At 36.6% G+C, this 15533-nt stretch overlaps 1 protein-coding gene and 1 long non-coding RNA gene across 4 annotated transcripts in view; one reads left to right on the forward strand and one right to left on the reverse strand.

The window, feature by feature from the left end:
* The window catches only part of LOC139978484 (uncharacterized), a 31304-nt gene extending 19007 nt beyond the window's left edge, over positions 1–12297 (forward strand). Inside the window, exon 3 of the long non-coding RNA XR_011796967.1 lies at positions 9056–12297. This is a non-coding gene — a long non-coding RNA (uncharacterized lncRNA). The remainder of the gene's footprint in view (positions 1–9055) is intronic.
* Positions 1–15073, reverse strand: part of LOC139978483 (uncharacterized) — a 70346-nt gene extending 55273 nt beyond the window's left edge. Inside the window, exon 1 of one of the 3 annotated variants that reach the window (XM_071988751.1) lies at positions 14706–15073. The gene's annotated coding sequence lies outside the window, so the exon portion shown is untranslated. Of the gene's footprint in view, positions 1–6929; positions 7089–14393; positions 14611–14705 lie in introns of those variants that run through there. The other 2 variants (XM_071988752.1, XM_071988756.1) reach the window with 2 other exon arrangements.
* Between the last annotated feature and the right edge of the window lie 460 nt (positions 15074–15533).

A 15533-nucleotide genomic window follows, 5' to 3' on the forward strand; every position in this document is an offset into this window, starting at 1 on the left:
TTCTTGTACTGCGCCCCCAATGACACATTTCTCTACAGTCCGCAGCCTATTGCAGTATGTGCTTTACAGAGTGCATGCATGCAGCCAGCTTGACTTACTGTACCACCCCCACAGTAAATCCTAGGCCATCACAAGCCTAAATGCTCAACAACAACAAACGTACATGTACAGTAGAGAAGAAATTTATTTTTACACATTTACATGTGTGTGACACTGATCAACATGCTTGGAAGTGCCTGTAATTATGTCCGATGGAATATGTCTGAACATCATAACCGCAGTCTACCGTTCGAAGTGATCTAATGCAAGTTTTGTGGAATGGTCAAAATAACAATCTGAATGAATGCTATCACACTGCTAGATACTGATGATGCTTGCACGGTCTCAGTATTTACCCTTCACTAGGAGGGCAATTGATACCACACACCAAATGTCAAGGATCATATCTATCTATCTATCTTGAGGAAAGCAATTTTTAACACACCTTAAACCACCCCAAAATTTCTTGAGAAATACCATGTTTTAGCAATATTTTTTTTTTAAAGACAAAGCCTGAAATCCTTAAGGCACCGTCAAACAGATGACATTGTGTTTTGGATTCTTAAGCAAAGTACTTGTCCCTTATTCCTCCTACCTAATGATCAAACACGATCCAAACGAGAAAACATTAATTAGTATTGCAACATCCTCCTGAACTCGGAGATGCACTTTTGTAATATATATATATATATATATATATCTTGATATTCACCTTCAATCAAGCTACCTTTTAGCTCTGCTGACATGTTCCCTGCCATTTAAGTCCTTTCCATTTTCATACAATAAATCACCAGCGTATTCATTTCGGCACTAAAAAAAAAACCTGCACCAAAACCAATGGAAAACATTAAGAAAAGGTCACTTCTGCTCGGATTGAAACAAGAAAAATGTTTACAGTCTGCCCAACTTATGCATGCATGAGGTACCCGAGACAAAGTGAAATATGAGAGCGATTGTTTCTGTCTTCATCCAGACACACCACGATAATCAACAGCAAATAAATGATTGATTCTGTACAAACCAACCAATCACAGTTTCAACCGAAGTCAGACAACGCAGCCTGTGGCGTGAGACATGCTTAACAGTGTCTGGATGCGGAAAGCCTCTCTTTTTTTTTCGTCAAGGCAATTCTTTCCGACAAGTATATCGTAGTGATGTCTCGGTGTCGCCTATGTCTATACTTTCAACATGGCGGCAATAACACTCCAAAGCCCGAATATGTGACTCAACGTTTTGTCAGTTTTCTTCCAGAGATGGAAAAAACCCTATAAAACAATAATTGAATCAATTGTTATCAGCCACCATTAGCACTCTGAGCTTTATTGTGTTGTTATGCATAACTGTATATTTAATACAGGATTTCTGAGAAATTTACTCTGTGACAATTCCATGCAAAATCGTTAAGTTCTAACCCGAGGTAAACAAACATGGCAAGACAGACTCCACATACAAAAGTGAACAAATTTCTGGTTCACTTAACAGCAAGTTCAGATTTTCAAAACATTAAATTACAGGAGATATAGAAGTTAGAACTCACTACTGTATTCAGTATGAATGTTAACTTAATTAAAAACGGAGTCTGTAAAATCATATTTAAGTAAACATGATTCAATTAACCAATGATGGAAGCATTGCAGACCAACAGGATACCACCGAAACTGAGTATCATTAGTAAAGAACAGGAGAACTTAATTGCCTTTAATAACCATATTCCTCTACTCTTTCTATTGTCTTTCATCATTAAAATCAGACACAATTAGCCAAAAGTTGTATAACCTCAATAGTTTACAATTTGTATGCAGGTGACTATAAGCTACCGTAGCCTACATGACCTACTATCCAAATATTTATTAATATTTTTTTAGAACAAAAAAGCAGAATGCCATTAGTTTCAACACCTCTTGTCAGTGTCAATAAATCAACAACCGAATGGTATCTGATGTAGTGCATGTACGTAATGGCATCACAGGCTAACCTGATAAATGAAAACAGTTGCTTTAATGTCCACTAAAGATGCAATTCACTATAACTACAGACTTTCACAAACTGATTTCTGATGGTCAAAATCATCTCTTCCATTGCTGACAGTCACATTGCAACTGTATTGGGTGATACTCGTACCGATATGCTTTGTAAACACTCCGACTGACCCAGTGACTATAGATTTTCCAAAATATGACTCCACATGAAATGATAACGGGATACATACAGTAAAATCAGACAAATCAGCCATTTTAATGTACAGTAAGTTGTAACTTTTCTCCAGTTTTGGCCAAACAATGTTTAATACAGTTACACATAATGCAGCTCTCCAGTCACGCCTATAAATAAAGAGGGCCATGTCATACTGGTCTTTTCTAGTTTTGCAAAAATGACAACTCAAATATATTGGTACCATGAGTTGATCACTATATAGTAGGCATACAGGTACAATAATTTCATTCGTGATAATTAAAGACGAGACCTTTTGAAGCACATTCTGGACATATCAAGTCCAACTAATAGTTTCAAGCACCTTAAACATTTGTCTTCTAAAGCGCTTTTCCCTTTTCGGCCAAACTTGACAAGTGGAAGGCTTGAACTAGTCAATCATCCAACGCATTCATCTGGCGTGTATTCACATGCTTATGAGCACCTTTACACGATCATGTTACTTTGATCCAGAGATCTGTAAACAGCAGAGATTACGCATATTAGGATTGAAATGACAGCGCCCTCTGTGGACATGCTGGAGAGGCCCACTGGATATCCTTCAAATGAACAAAGGATCAATGCCATTTACAATTAGATTAAAGATATTTCAAACCTTAATTACCAGTTTGTTCATGAATATAAAATGGTAAGATCCAATATAACTGTTACTATAGAATGGTAAATAAAATGGCTTAATGACCACAAATGACCAGTCACTTTGGGAGAAACAGTGATAAAAGCTTCAATATTCAATCTCTGGAGCCACAGAGGAGGGGAAAGTACTTGTGAGGAAAGTGGCAAATGAGAAACTGATGTAAACTTTAGAGTTCTTTTGGTAATTGGGATGTTGCTGCCAAGAAATTAATTACTTTAAAGGTGCATTTTGCATTGCTTGGTTTTGACCTGGCTGGCCAAGTAATATTCACATATATTTAGATACCTTTCAGTTGATCTTTATACTACAAGATCTTTGTAAATGAAACCAATTTAATAGTTGACTCTAATAAGCTAAGCAAGTTATGTACACCATTTAATATAAATGTGAAAATTTACTTTAATTTATGTTGATGTAAACCCGCACGAGCTTGCCCGTTCTCTCACAGACGGCCGGGGAAAAAAGGAAAACAATTTGAAAGGATACTTATTGGGCTGTTCAGTACAGTGGCTATGTAGCTAGACTAGATAGTGACCCTTACGATGTCCAAGATAGCTACAACCTCCATAGACTAGAAGGATAATAAACTCACAATTTTAATAAAATGTTTGAAGGAAGTTTGAGGAAGAGGATCAAGGATTTATAAAGCGCAGACATATCCACATATAACGGTGATCAAGGCTGCTATAAGTTTGGGTGGTAGAATTTAAAGTTGAGTCATGTACCCCTATAGTGACCAAGTGCTGAGGGTGTTCAATTGTAAAATTGTAGGCACTTAGCATTAGGCATGGTAGAGCAAGAGTGCTGAGGGTTGTGAGAAGACAGGTAAGCTAGGAAGCAAAGTATCATACAAACTGTTTGTGTTAACATACATATCCAAAATTACATTTTATCATGAATGCTTATAATCTTCTGTAATTTTATGCCAATTTATTTCAATTGTACCTGATGTAATTTTGGTTGAATAAAAGCAACAGAATACTGTGCATTTATTTTCAGGAATCATATCTGCCACGATATACATTGGAGTATGGTACCAATAGATTGTAGCAAGGTCAACCAAAAAAAAAAAAAAAAGGAACCTTAAACTATGTAAAAGAAAACTAGAGCAGGTAACAGACTGAATTCATGACCTATTTAACCACCTGTTTTTCATTGACCTCCAACTCTCTTCTGCACTATTAAGGCCATAAAAAGTATAAACTATAAAGCATTCATTTACACACCCAATATGCACTTTGCTATTTGTTATCTCTTCACAATGTTCCATTCACAAATAGTACAATGAATGTTGTTGCATGCAAGCTAGGAACATACCATTACTTAAGCTGTGCATTATATGCAACATTTATCTTTTCGTGAGAAAAGAATGGTATAAACATCTGTGTCATGCTGCAGCTGGTCTATTTTTTTCCTTTCTGTTTCTCATCCTCTCCATTGAAAAGAAAAATTCAGGTAAAGCTGTCTCCCATAAACAATGCATACTGTACATGTGGCGGCTGGTATTTATGATTATTATTAATTAATGCTGCATACAGAATTAAATATAAAATTAAAATTAAATTGAAAATATTATTTGGGAATGAACAGTTAAGTGTTTTCAGTGACACAATTTAATTAGTGACATTATTTACCGACCATTATTTAAATAGACCAATTTTGGCCATCAAATTTAATAATAAATCTTGTCACAGCTCATAAGGGTATGAATTAAAATAAATTCATTGAAAAACAAAATTAATAATATGCGAAGCCAAATGATTGATGTACAGTAGTTCCAGCAATAGTCAATAGAAAAGTACCATGGATTTTGGCACATATTTAGGTTAACTTGCTTAAATTCCATATACTGTTCATTTTAACAACTACAGTATATAGCCATGTTTTTGTACCAAAAACGACCAGTGCTCAGGAAATGTTCATAATGTTTTTGCCTTTTGCATGTGAATTACTGTCTTTAAATTAACAGAGAATGGTAGGGGAAATTATCATGGACTATGTCTTAAATAGTTTGATTAATTTCCATCCCATTTCTGAGTAACTTCTATTCTTGGAAGGGTTCATAAAATTACTGTAAAAGGCCATCCAAACTGCAACTGCATCCAAATTACAACGTCAAAACAATAAGAGATTGAAAAGCTTTGGAAGAGCTGCATCTGCCATGATCACAGACTACCTAAGTATAATCTACTCCTTGGAAGAAAAGAGGATTTAGCCATCTATGTTACACTCTAACAACCAAACACATATACGATACGGTATCTCAAGTTTTGAACAAAGATATTGAGATTGAGTTTATGATATATACACAAATTTTAGTAAAACAAATTTAATATTTGAATATAAAAGAGATCATGCAAAGCTTTTACATCAAACAGAATACATTATATGTAACCTTTTCACCTCAAATTCTTAAAATGATTTCATGGTTACATAAACTTATCATTGATCGTTGCAAGATTCAAATACCTCACTGTACCAGAACCAATGATCACATGGCTGACAATCAGATTGTACTATCATATCAGACAGCCACACTATTTATATTGTATTGTAACCAGTGAAGATGTTATTATGTAGACTTAAGTTTGGGAGAAACATGAGTGTACTAGGACACATATTGATAATAATTAATTAATTAATTAATAAATTAATAATAATAATACATACATACATACAATACATACAAATTGTACGGTACATGCCATGTAGAGTAACCATGATGAAGGGTACAAATCAACTTTGCCAAAGAGTTACCATGACAAACAGTCAACCAACTGCAATGTCCAATTGAAGTCAATCTTGAAACAGGCTTAAAGCAAGTACAGTCATTCTATTTGCATTGCAACATAAGTCAAATTTAACATGTACCCATGGAGTAAAGTAATTTTTAGTCTGTTGCATAAATGTAACAGCTCTATCGAAAGTCTTCCTTACATTCAGAAGAATCATCAAGACCTTACAGTAGTCTATGCCTACAACACAATCCCACACCAAAAGTTCTACTGTTTTGTACCTACAGTACAGTACAGCTCCTTTGCACATACAGTATATGTATACATACAGTACAGGACGTACACTGTACAGTGAATATATTCCGAGCTTGTATCTAGAGCTCTGTTCTTGTCATTAACTGCTACATCATACATGGGACAAGAAGAAATGCTGTACAGTGATTCGAACAGATTATTACACGGTTTGATTGAATCTTGCTGGAGGTGACGTCACTGATTCACCAAAACGTCCACATATCCAACCTAGGTGGACCACATACCCCATAGAGACAGACCCGATACCCCACATACCCCATAGAGACAGACTCCATATCCCACATACCCCATAGAGATGCTGATACTGGTACTTTACTCGAAATAACGACTTTAAACCGCTCCATTCTAATGTCTTACACTGATTAAAACCTGTATTGTTTCAATCCACTCTTTATGCAGAAAGTTGACTTATTCACAGATTAGAAGTAAATAACTTGAATTATTATTATTAAGCCTCTCAATCCTATTGATTGCAAACTGACGGTTTAAACACCATAAATTCTCGTCACTTAGTTAATTATACTTGGCTTGACTTCTCTAACACTCCCTAATAACTCACAATACTAAATATTTAGTGACACTCTGTTTATGTTGGTAAATGGTCCGTAATATTTTTAAACTGTGCGGCTAGAGAGGGTTTCATGAAAATGGGACCCAGCAGTAGAGGCCCTAAAAGAAATGGCTGTCTGGACAATAGTGAGTCAGATAAGTATTTATACTGGCTTTGGTGAAGTGTTTAGTTTTATTTTGCAGGTTATCTATCACGACCATGATTAAACCTCTACTATTCTTTTAATGAATACATCCCAGTTTTCAGTTAGATGTGTTTGAGGTTCAAAAAAAAAAAAAAAAAATCCAACAAATTCTTAAAGAACTCTAGGAATTTGGTTATAATCCCTAAGAATGTAAAGTGGAAATGAAACAAAAATACAAAAATCATAATAAATTATATGCAAATTTTCTGTATTTGGAGTGAAAGATCTGTAACTTACCACCCAGGAGCTGCCTCATTGGTTTCAACCACGTGTAGAGATCTCTTAACTACAATACAATTAACATAGCTTTGAAACATGGCATGAAGAAAACACTACACAATATAAAGCTTGCTAAGCTCTTAATAGTTGGGTTTCTCACATCAATCCGGTTATTAATCATTACAGAAATGGCAACAGAAAACTATTTCTCTTGGAGGGTAATGTACTTCACAAGCCTACCATGAATCACATGTTCATGTTACTGATATGAGGACATCATTGTTAAGAGTGTAGAACTTATCTATTGTACATACTGGCTATGTACAGCTGTTTCTTATTATGTGCATAATGGTAGTTAGTTACAAACAGTCTGGGAATGCAGACATTGTTTGCACAACTGACAGTTTGATACTCAAAAGTTGAAAGATAAAAATATAAATAAAAAAATGAAAAAAAAGAACCCTTAAGTTATTCCTCATATTTATTTACATTTATTAAAATACTTCAAGCAGTAAGTTGTTCACAAATAAAACAGAATATATTATCAAGTACTAAGAAGCAATTCTATTTTATGGTATTTGTATAGCCACAATTTTTAACTTTTTGTGTACACATGCACACATAACACACAACTTTCAGTGAGCATATGCTTTTTACTTCCCAGAGAGCATAGTTTCAAAAAGCAAACTGCTCGTCTCTCATAATCCTAATTTAGACTAAAAGCGTAGTGTTATTGATACTAGAAAGATAAAAGGGTTTCTCTCTTACTGTAGCATTCACTACTTTAACCAATCATGACCAGGTTTGGTCAAACAAAGGCAGAAGTACAGTAGACTATGTAGTTTACATACCAAATTGACAGCTGTAGACACTATTTGCACACTACATAGGGTTCTCCAACTTGGTCCATTTTGCTTATGACATCTCGGCAAACAATTAGCAGCCCACCCTCAGACGTGAGTTAATCAATGCCATTGATTTCTTTTTTTCTTTTCTTCTTTTTTTGGCAAGTCTGCAGACAAGCCAGACAGGATTAAAGGGATATGTTGGAATACTGAGCAATTTACTACAGAAGAAAATTTTTAAATGATTGATGTATATAATTAACTAACAGACTTTATATATTAAACAGATATGTACTTTTCAAAATGTCTGATCCATCCTTAGTTTGGGAATGGTTGCCAAATGAGGTGACAGCAATCAAGCAATAATTCATTATTTCTTTGTCAGTTTATAACATAAATAATACTTACAGACAAGAAGCTTTTAAATTAACAAGAAGACCAATCTAAGTTGATTCATTGCCATTAATCAATCATCTCAATTTATCCAGACTACACAGAAATCACAGTTTAAACACTACAGGTCAACATATATCTGGAGAGGGTTCAAACTTTATGCAGTGCATTAAGTTCAATGACAGTCCCAAGGACTGAGGTACAACTAATTTGTGAAGTTTCTATCAACAATACATGAAAATACTGACAAAAAAGTTAAAACTATTACTTTCAGAATTATTCCACAAAGACATTAGTTTATAGTTGACAGTACTATGTTAACTTGTTGTTATCATACTGTCCAGTCTATACTGTCCATACTGTCCAGACTAAAAGTAACCTACCATACAGCAGTACTCTTAACTGCTTTTGAAGTTACATGTTTCAACTGTATCAACTGTATGCGAGCTCAGTAACATTACTATATTCATAAGATATAATGTATGTCAATGGCATTCTACCATATCCATACAATGGGAGTCAATACCATGCATGATGTATAGTAACAAAAGCAGGAAAACCTTAACCAGACAGCAAAACTGCAGTGTGGTTTCGATGATGCATAATCTTACATGAATGTGACTGTAGAAATATTTAAATCTCATGACGTAATGATGACATTTTTCCTTGTACTGATCGTAGGTTCATGTAAAGGAATTGTGGGGGCATTTTATTTACTTTTCTGAGAGACTTTGGGCGCATCAAAATTACTAATGTGAAAGATCCTATCATGACTTGCTTGACCGAAGTTCCAGGTTTGGTATGGTCCCAAAAAGTCATTGAAAAGTTTGGTTGTCCAGCAATATTTTCTTGGGTTTGTTTGCTTATGTCATTCAGTTACTCGGTTATTCGTTCATTACTCAACAGTGGCAGGTTCTCTCTATTGAGACGTTACATGGTATTTGCTATGGACGACTTTGGGCTAATTGTCCAGAATATGCAAACCGGATTGCAATCCCAGATTGCGGGATCTTAGGGGGTCTACTCTATCAAAGAAATGGAGCTCAGGAAATGTTTCAGGCTTCAGCTATGGTTGCTGCCACCTGACGGAATGGCGGCCACTCTACAGTCCATCATGCATGCTACCAAGGCAGGAATTGCTAAGTTATGTGTTAATACTGCACGGTGTGCGGTTAGGAATAAGTACGGTATGCATTACTCATGCACGATATGAAGGGTTGAGTTGGAATGAATCTACCGGTGCACTCTATACCATAGTATTGACTTGTTACGGCATTCGTCACAAAACAACTTCTAAAGTAATTTATCTCAAAGATTCTTTCACATTGTTTTCCCGGAAATATCTACAATGTCGTTTTTCTACCGATTTCTTTTGGCGATCCTCCAAATTGATTTGCAACCCCCAACTCTTAGTATATTTAGTAATTTAATTTACTTTACGTTAAGCTTTTCTTTTGTTTTTGTGAAATAAACATACCGAATTAATTGATCTATTTCATATTTAATTTTCTTCTTACTATTTACTCCATGTAGGTGAAATGCTAGGCGTCATCTTAGGAGGTCTACTCTATCAAAGAAATGTTTCAGGCTTCAGCAATGGTTGCTGACATCACTCTTGTTGCATATTCAGTACATTTATTTGTATTTTATGTTTATACAAATGACACTCATGGACCTCAAACTGTGAAGCGAGACTGGAAGATTGTAAATCAAAGTTAACTTCCTTTATACGGAAGATCATCCTTGTAAAATGTTTCGACGGGAACCCATGAATAGATGGACAGACATAAAGCTCTTATAAATTGTACCCGCATAGAACCCTCTTGTGGATGAAGAAACTCTTAACCTTCATAAAGAACTTAAGAGCAGCGAGAAAGTTTTAAAGCAATAGTAAAGAACTAGAGGAACTATCGCATTTATACATGTACATATATATATCAGCATTTTGACCTTTTTTTTCTACAAGGAATTAAGTAAAGGAATATAAGCCATGGCAAGTTTGTCATGTAACTGGTGGTGAACATGTGGTGAAGTGGTAATAAAGTGGCCCTAATTGCTGAGATACATTCTCGTCTGTCAGATGGGAACACTATAAGATGTGGTTCAGGGAGCAGGTCCTGGAATGAGTGCCACAGTACATCATCTGAACAGTCATAAAAAGGGAAGGTTTTGTATAAGACGCTGTTTACCCACGATCACCAAATGTATCAGGTTTCAACCGCACGTTTCCCACGTAAAACCCACATAGGGTCTGCGTGGTTGTGATGGCTGGGTAGGCCAATCCTCCTATTTCTAGCCTAATGTTAGCATAAATTAGGTCATAGGTTGCGCTTATGTAAGTTAGGCCTAGGCCTATTTTATTGCAACTTTTAAGTATAATTATTGAAAAATACTGAAGACTGCATCGAAAATTCACCTGGATGTAGGTGTGGTTCATTGACCGAGGTGTTTTAATTGTGACCTCGATCGAGAGATATCCTGCACCGATAGAACTTACTGTTTTTATTGTATAGGACTATCAACTAAATAATTGAATGGTTGCGACAACTAAAAATATTGTGTCTAGTGATGATATTCACCTAGAATGAACCAACAGTCCTTCCTCAACGGCAAATGTCCGAAAGAAATATGAGAACAAACTAGTCTATGGCACCCATTTGACGTTCCCTGCACATTTCAAATAAGTATTTAACCCACGTGGGAACGATATAAAATCCATATTCTACCTTCTGTTGAACACAATATGGCATCCCTTGGTTAACCCACACTAATTTGACCATGTATTTCAAAACCCACAAGGGACTCAGTCATTTCACAGTATCACCACACATTTGAAACCTCGGGACCCACAAGGATACAAACACTAATTTACCCATTTGTTGCTCTTTTTTTGCTATTACATGATATGTACTTACATTAATTGCTCAGGCTCAGCCCATACTGTGCCTACTGTGGAAAACTAACAGGTATCTCTTGGTTAACCCACACTAATTCACCCATGTAAACTCTCAAATGGGACCAGATCAGTTATCCCAGAATTAACCCATATTAATTTAGCCGCTTGTAGCCCACTTACAACCCACACTGGACATAAGTGAGAATGCCAAAGTTAGCCCACGTATTTTAGCCCACACATATGCAATATGTGTGTCACCACAGATCCTAAATAGGTCTTTCCATGGTTAACCCACGCCCGAGTTAGCCCCATGTTCTCCACTTATAACACACACGGGTCCCCAAGAGTTTGCTTCTGGTTTGCCTCTAAAACATCTAACTAGACGAAAGTTTATTTTCGTAAACGGTGCCTGGTCATTTCCCCAACATTACTACATCCAAACCTGAAGTTTATGTTTGGCACTGAATCTTGACAATTGCAAAATACGACGGAAAACTTCAACAACAGAAGCAAATATATATAATACCGATTATTCATCTACAAACAGTACAACGTTTCATTTTACACATGTGTGCACAGACATGTATGCAGTGACGTACAGTAAGTCAACGACACACTTTAGTCAATTAGATAAGGTTGAAACCCCATCTCATTTGAAATGGTCTTCCAAACCATCAAAGAAATCCCAAAATAAGCTAAAACTGTAAATTTGATAGCTTCCCGGTACAGAGTGTAGGTTTACAGTACAAGCCATTCAGCTTCTCTCGCTTGCACATGTGGCTGATCATAAAAGCTTCATAATATAACTTTCATCCATGCCGCTCCAAGTTCAAAATGGTCATGAAAGTCAACCAGCTTCTTTAATTCACTGCAGATACCTTCATTTAGGAAAACAAGATCAGGGAGGAACACTTAATTGCTATTACTGTTACATGAGTTCATGATTGTTCTCATTATGCCCCCTAACAACGTGTACATTCTTATATATAATGTACATTGACAGACACTTTAGTTGCTCTGAAATTGAAGTAAGAAATAAACTAGAGCAAAATCAAGGTTAAATTGAATACATTTGACTTCCAGAAGACATTTGCTCTCTGAGCATTGCAGAGTTACCATATTACCTAATACACAGCTACTTTGATTTCAAAGATACTTTGAAGGAAATAGTTTCAGAAAGGAGTTCCTTACATAACACTTTATACACATGTATTTCTTTTTATGAACCGGAACACAACATTGCAGTACGCTTAGCATTAATTGATGCTCTTAGTGTACAGGCTTTTCTCAATAATCTCAAAGTACAATTAGGTGAAGGCGTAAGCCAGCAAGTTTGGTGATGGATTGTACTCTGCTGTCCGCTATATGTAAGTCTATTGCTAAGTAAGTTGCTAAGTATTGTCAACTATGTTTTTTTTTGTAATTTCTGAAATCATGGTAGGCCTAGCCGAATCTTATGTTAGTGCATACTGAAAGATACTTGAATGGGCTTTTCTTGTCCAGCTAAGAACAGACCATTAATCCTTTACGCTACTAAGTTCAGTTCACATAGGCTTAACAGTTAATCCTACCTTTGCCTGGTTAGTCTGAGCATCTATGCTAAACTGTGACCCCAGTGTATGAGGACCAGTAGTAACTTCAACTTGTAATATTGGTACAGTGGTAGCGGTAATGTATAGACAGGCTAAAAAAATCGAAGTGATTATTCGCAGGGCAGCCCGGCGAATAACGTACACAGACACCTTATTCGCAGGGCTGTGACGATTTTGGAAATAGGTATATTATTGGCTTTCGATGACATCATTTTTGATGTGACGTCATTCATTTGGGTCTCGGCGCGCAAACCCGAAGTTCTTTCATGTCTTTCAGTTTCAGACTTACAAAATCAGATTCTACATGTATGTTAACAGATGCTACATTTTAAATGTCATGAATTACTAGAAAAATATGGTTTTGAAACGACTGACACAAGAAGAACTTAATTGCATTGCACATTAAATTTACGATTCAGCCCTAGGGGCCTAGGCCCCAGGCCTAAGAGTGTACGTAAGTTCTAACTTAGGCAGGCTATTTATAGCCTAAAATACATGTCATAAGTGTTACTTTTAGGCTAGGCTAAATGGACTGACCAACGGTTAGCCACTGCCTAGTCTTGCTAACGTTAGGTGTAGGCAGTGATTAAGGATATGAAAGAATAGAACAGTTGACCCCAAATCATGAGACTGAATCTTTTGCAAGTTCCCAGATTTATGAGATGCAAAAAGGGCTTCTGAAAAGTCAATTTTGGGGTCCTCAATTATGAAAATCTTTATGGCCCCATAACGTCAAATATAGGTAGCTACTGAATCCTTATTTGAGGGGATTGAAAGGCCGGTTTTGCTATTGATACCAGTCAGTTTAGGGGCCTTGAAAAAGCCAACCTTTTGGGCCCAAATAGTCTTAGCTACTTCATAAGCTAATTTTTGGAACCCCAGCAGTTCAATTTTAAAAGCTTATTTTAAGGGAGCTTATCTTGGGATTCCCCAAAAGCCGACATTGCCCGAAAGCCAATATGGTCAAGGGTGTGACACCCCCCCCCTCCCAAACCTTTACATGCAAATGAACAGTCACTCTGCAAAAACAAAGGTGAAAATGAGGGATGACATTTTTTTTCTGTTGGCAGTAATAATGCTAGACTGGTTCAATCTTAAGGCCCTAGGCTCCCAAAACCAATCCTAACAGCATTAAGATAGGAATCCCAAAGGCTAATAAATTCCCCAAACTATAGGAGCTCCCGATTAAGACTCTCAAAAAGCCAGCTGGTGCTCAAAAGCAAACTCGAATAGCCCCAAAGTTACTGAGCCCATTAACCCAGTCTAAGGCTGCCCTGTGAATAAGGTGTATGTTTCTGGCTATTTGCAGGGCAGCCCTGCAAATAAGGTGTCTGTGTCCAGCTGTTCACAGGGCTGCCCTGTGAATAAGATACTTGTGTCCGGCTATTCGCAGGGCTGCCCTGCGAATAAGATGTTTGTGTCCGACTCTTCGCAGGGCTGCCCTGCGAATAAGCTGTATGTGTCTGGCTATTCGCAGGGCTGCGAATAAGCCCCACCAAAAAATATAGGCTATTGCACAACATTAGAAAATTAGAGTGATCCAGCTAAGTACTTTAACTTTTGACTTGCCTCTACCGCTACCTAAATATATGGTATGGTTTGTGGATGGTTTGTAAATTGCACCACAAGCCACTGCATCAATGATCGAGTGAAAATGTGTAGGCCTAGCCTATCTTCGTAATTTCGAAACGTGACACAAGGCCTAGCCTACTAGTACTATGTTATTGTTAGGCTACCTCCAATAATTTGGACTTACCAATGGTGCTATATCTTTGCATTTGTTGACACACTGATGTCTAGGTCAAGTATGTACTTGAGGCCAGTTGACGAAGTCAGAATTCACGGTATATCGAATCGCCCGTCTTGCCTTACCTTCTTAAGTCGGTCGTTGCTCCGGAACATAGGCCTATCATAAACGGCAAAACTAACTGTCTGAACTAATGAAACGGTTACCAACAGAGTGAGGAAATAAATGAGCAGACGACAAAACTTGTTGTTAAGGTTTTTAAGTTGGGCAAGGTTGATATGGGAAAATAGAAAACAAACATTATAGAATTTGACTACTTACTCTTTTATAGTCTTTTCAGCTGCCCCACTGTGTTGCTATACTCTTGCCGTCGAAAACCAGCTATCCTGATGCAACAGGTACACAGGATTTCCTTCTAATTTGAGATGTGTGCTGTTCATGTTGGAGGCTCAGTCTAGGTGTAGGGCGGGCGGTAGCCTTATTCTTCTTCCTTTCCATCTGTATTCGTTTACAATGGATTAAGGCTATGGGGCAAGGGTTTCCAGTCTTAGACAACGTAAAGGTACACAGAATGATAACCTACTAGAAATTTATCCCAATATTTTATTAGTTATTTAGTATCTCCGTTTCAAAATGAATGAATGTCGTTTGTTAATAATATTTTTTGTTTATCTTGCATATGAAAATGTTTAATGTTCACGAGATCGATGCCTGCTCTTATATACACACTATACATTATGACGTCACAGTCACGACAGTGCCTTTTTTTTTTAAACATAGGCCTACTATTCCACTGTGTGCAACCAGTTGAGCAAATTCACTTCCTCAGTCTGGTCCAGCAAAGTAAAGATATTTATTATACTAAAATTAATCAACTGATTTATTTCAATGTCAGCATTTCTCGTTGTTTGAAATTATTAACCAATTTTTGCTGAATGTGGAAAATCTGGAAATCTTCAGTCTCACGTTATCATATTATCATGTTAGTCCCAAATTATTTATCCATTGATACCAACACATAACAACACATATTGGGCTATCAAATCGCCATATGCATATAGGAGAAAAGAAGGTTGGCAAAACACATGTGTTTTCATGAAGTTACGTCAATTCAGATATTCTTGAATCGCAATTGAGATATAGTGATAT

This window comes from Apostichopus japonicus, chromosome 13 (assembly GCF_037975245.1).
Source record: "Apostichopus japonicus isolate 1M-3 chromosome 13, ASM3797524v1, whole genome shotgun sequence".
Classification (NCBI taxonomy): Eukaryota; Metazoa; Echinodermata; class Holothuroidea; order Aspidochirotida; family Stichopodidae; genus Apostichopus; species Apostichopus japonicus.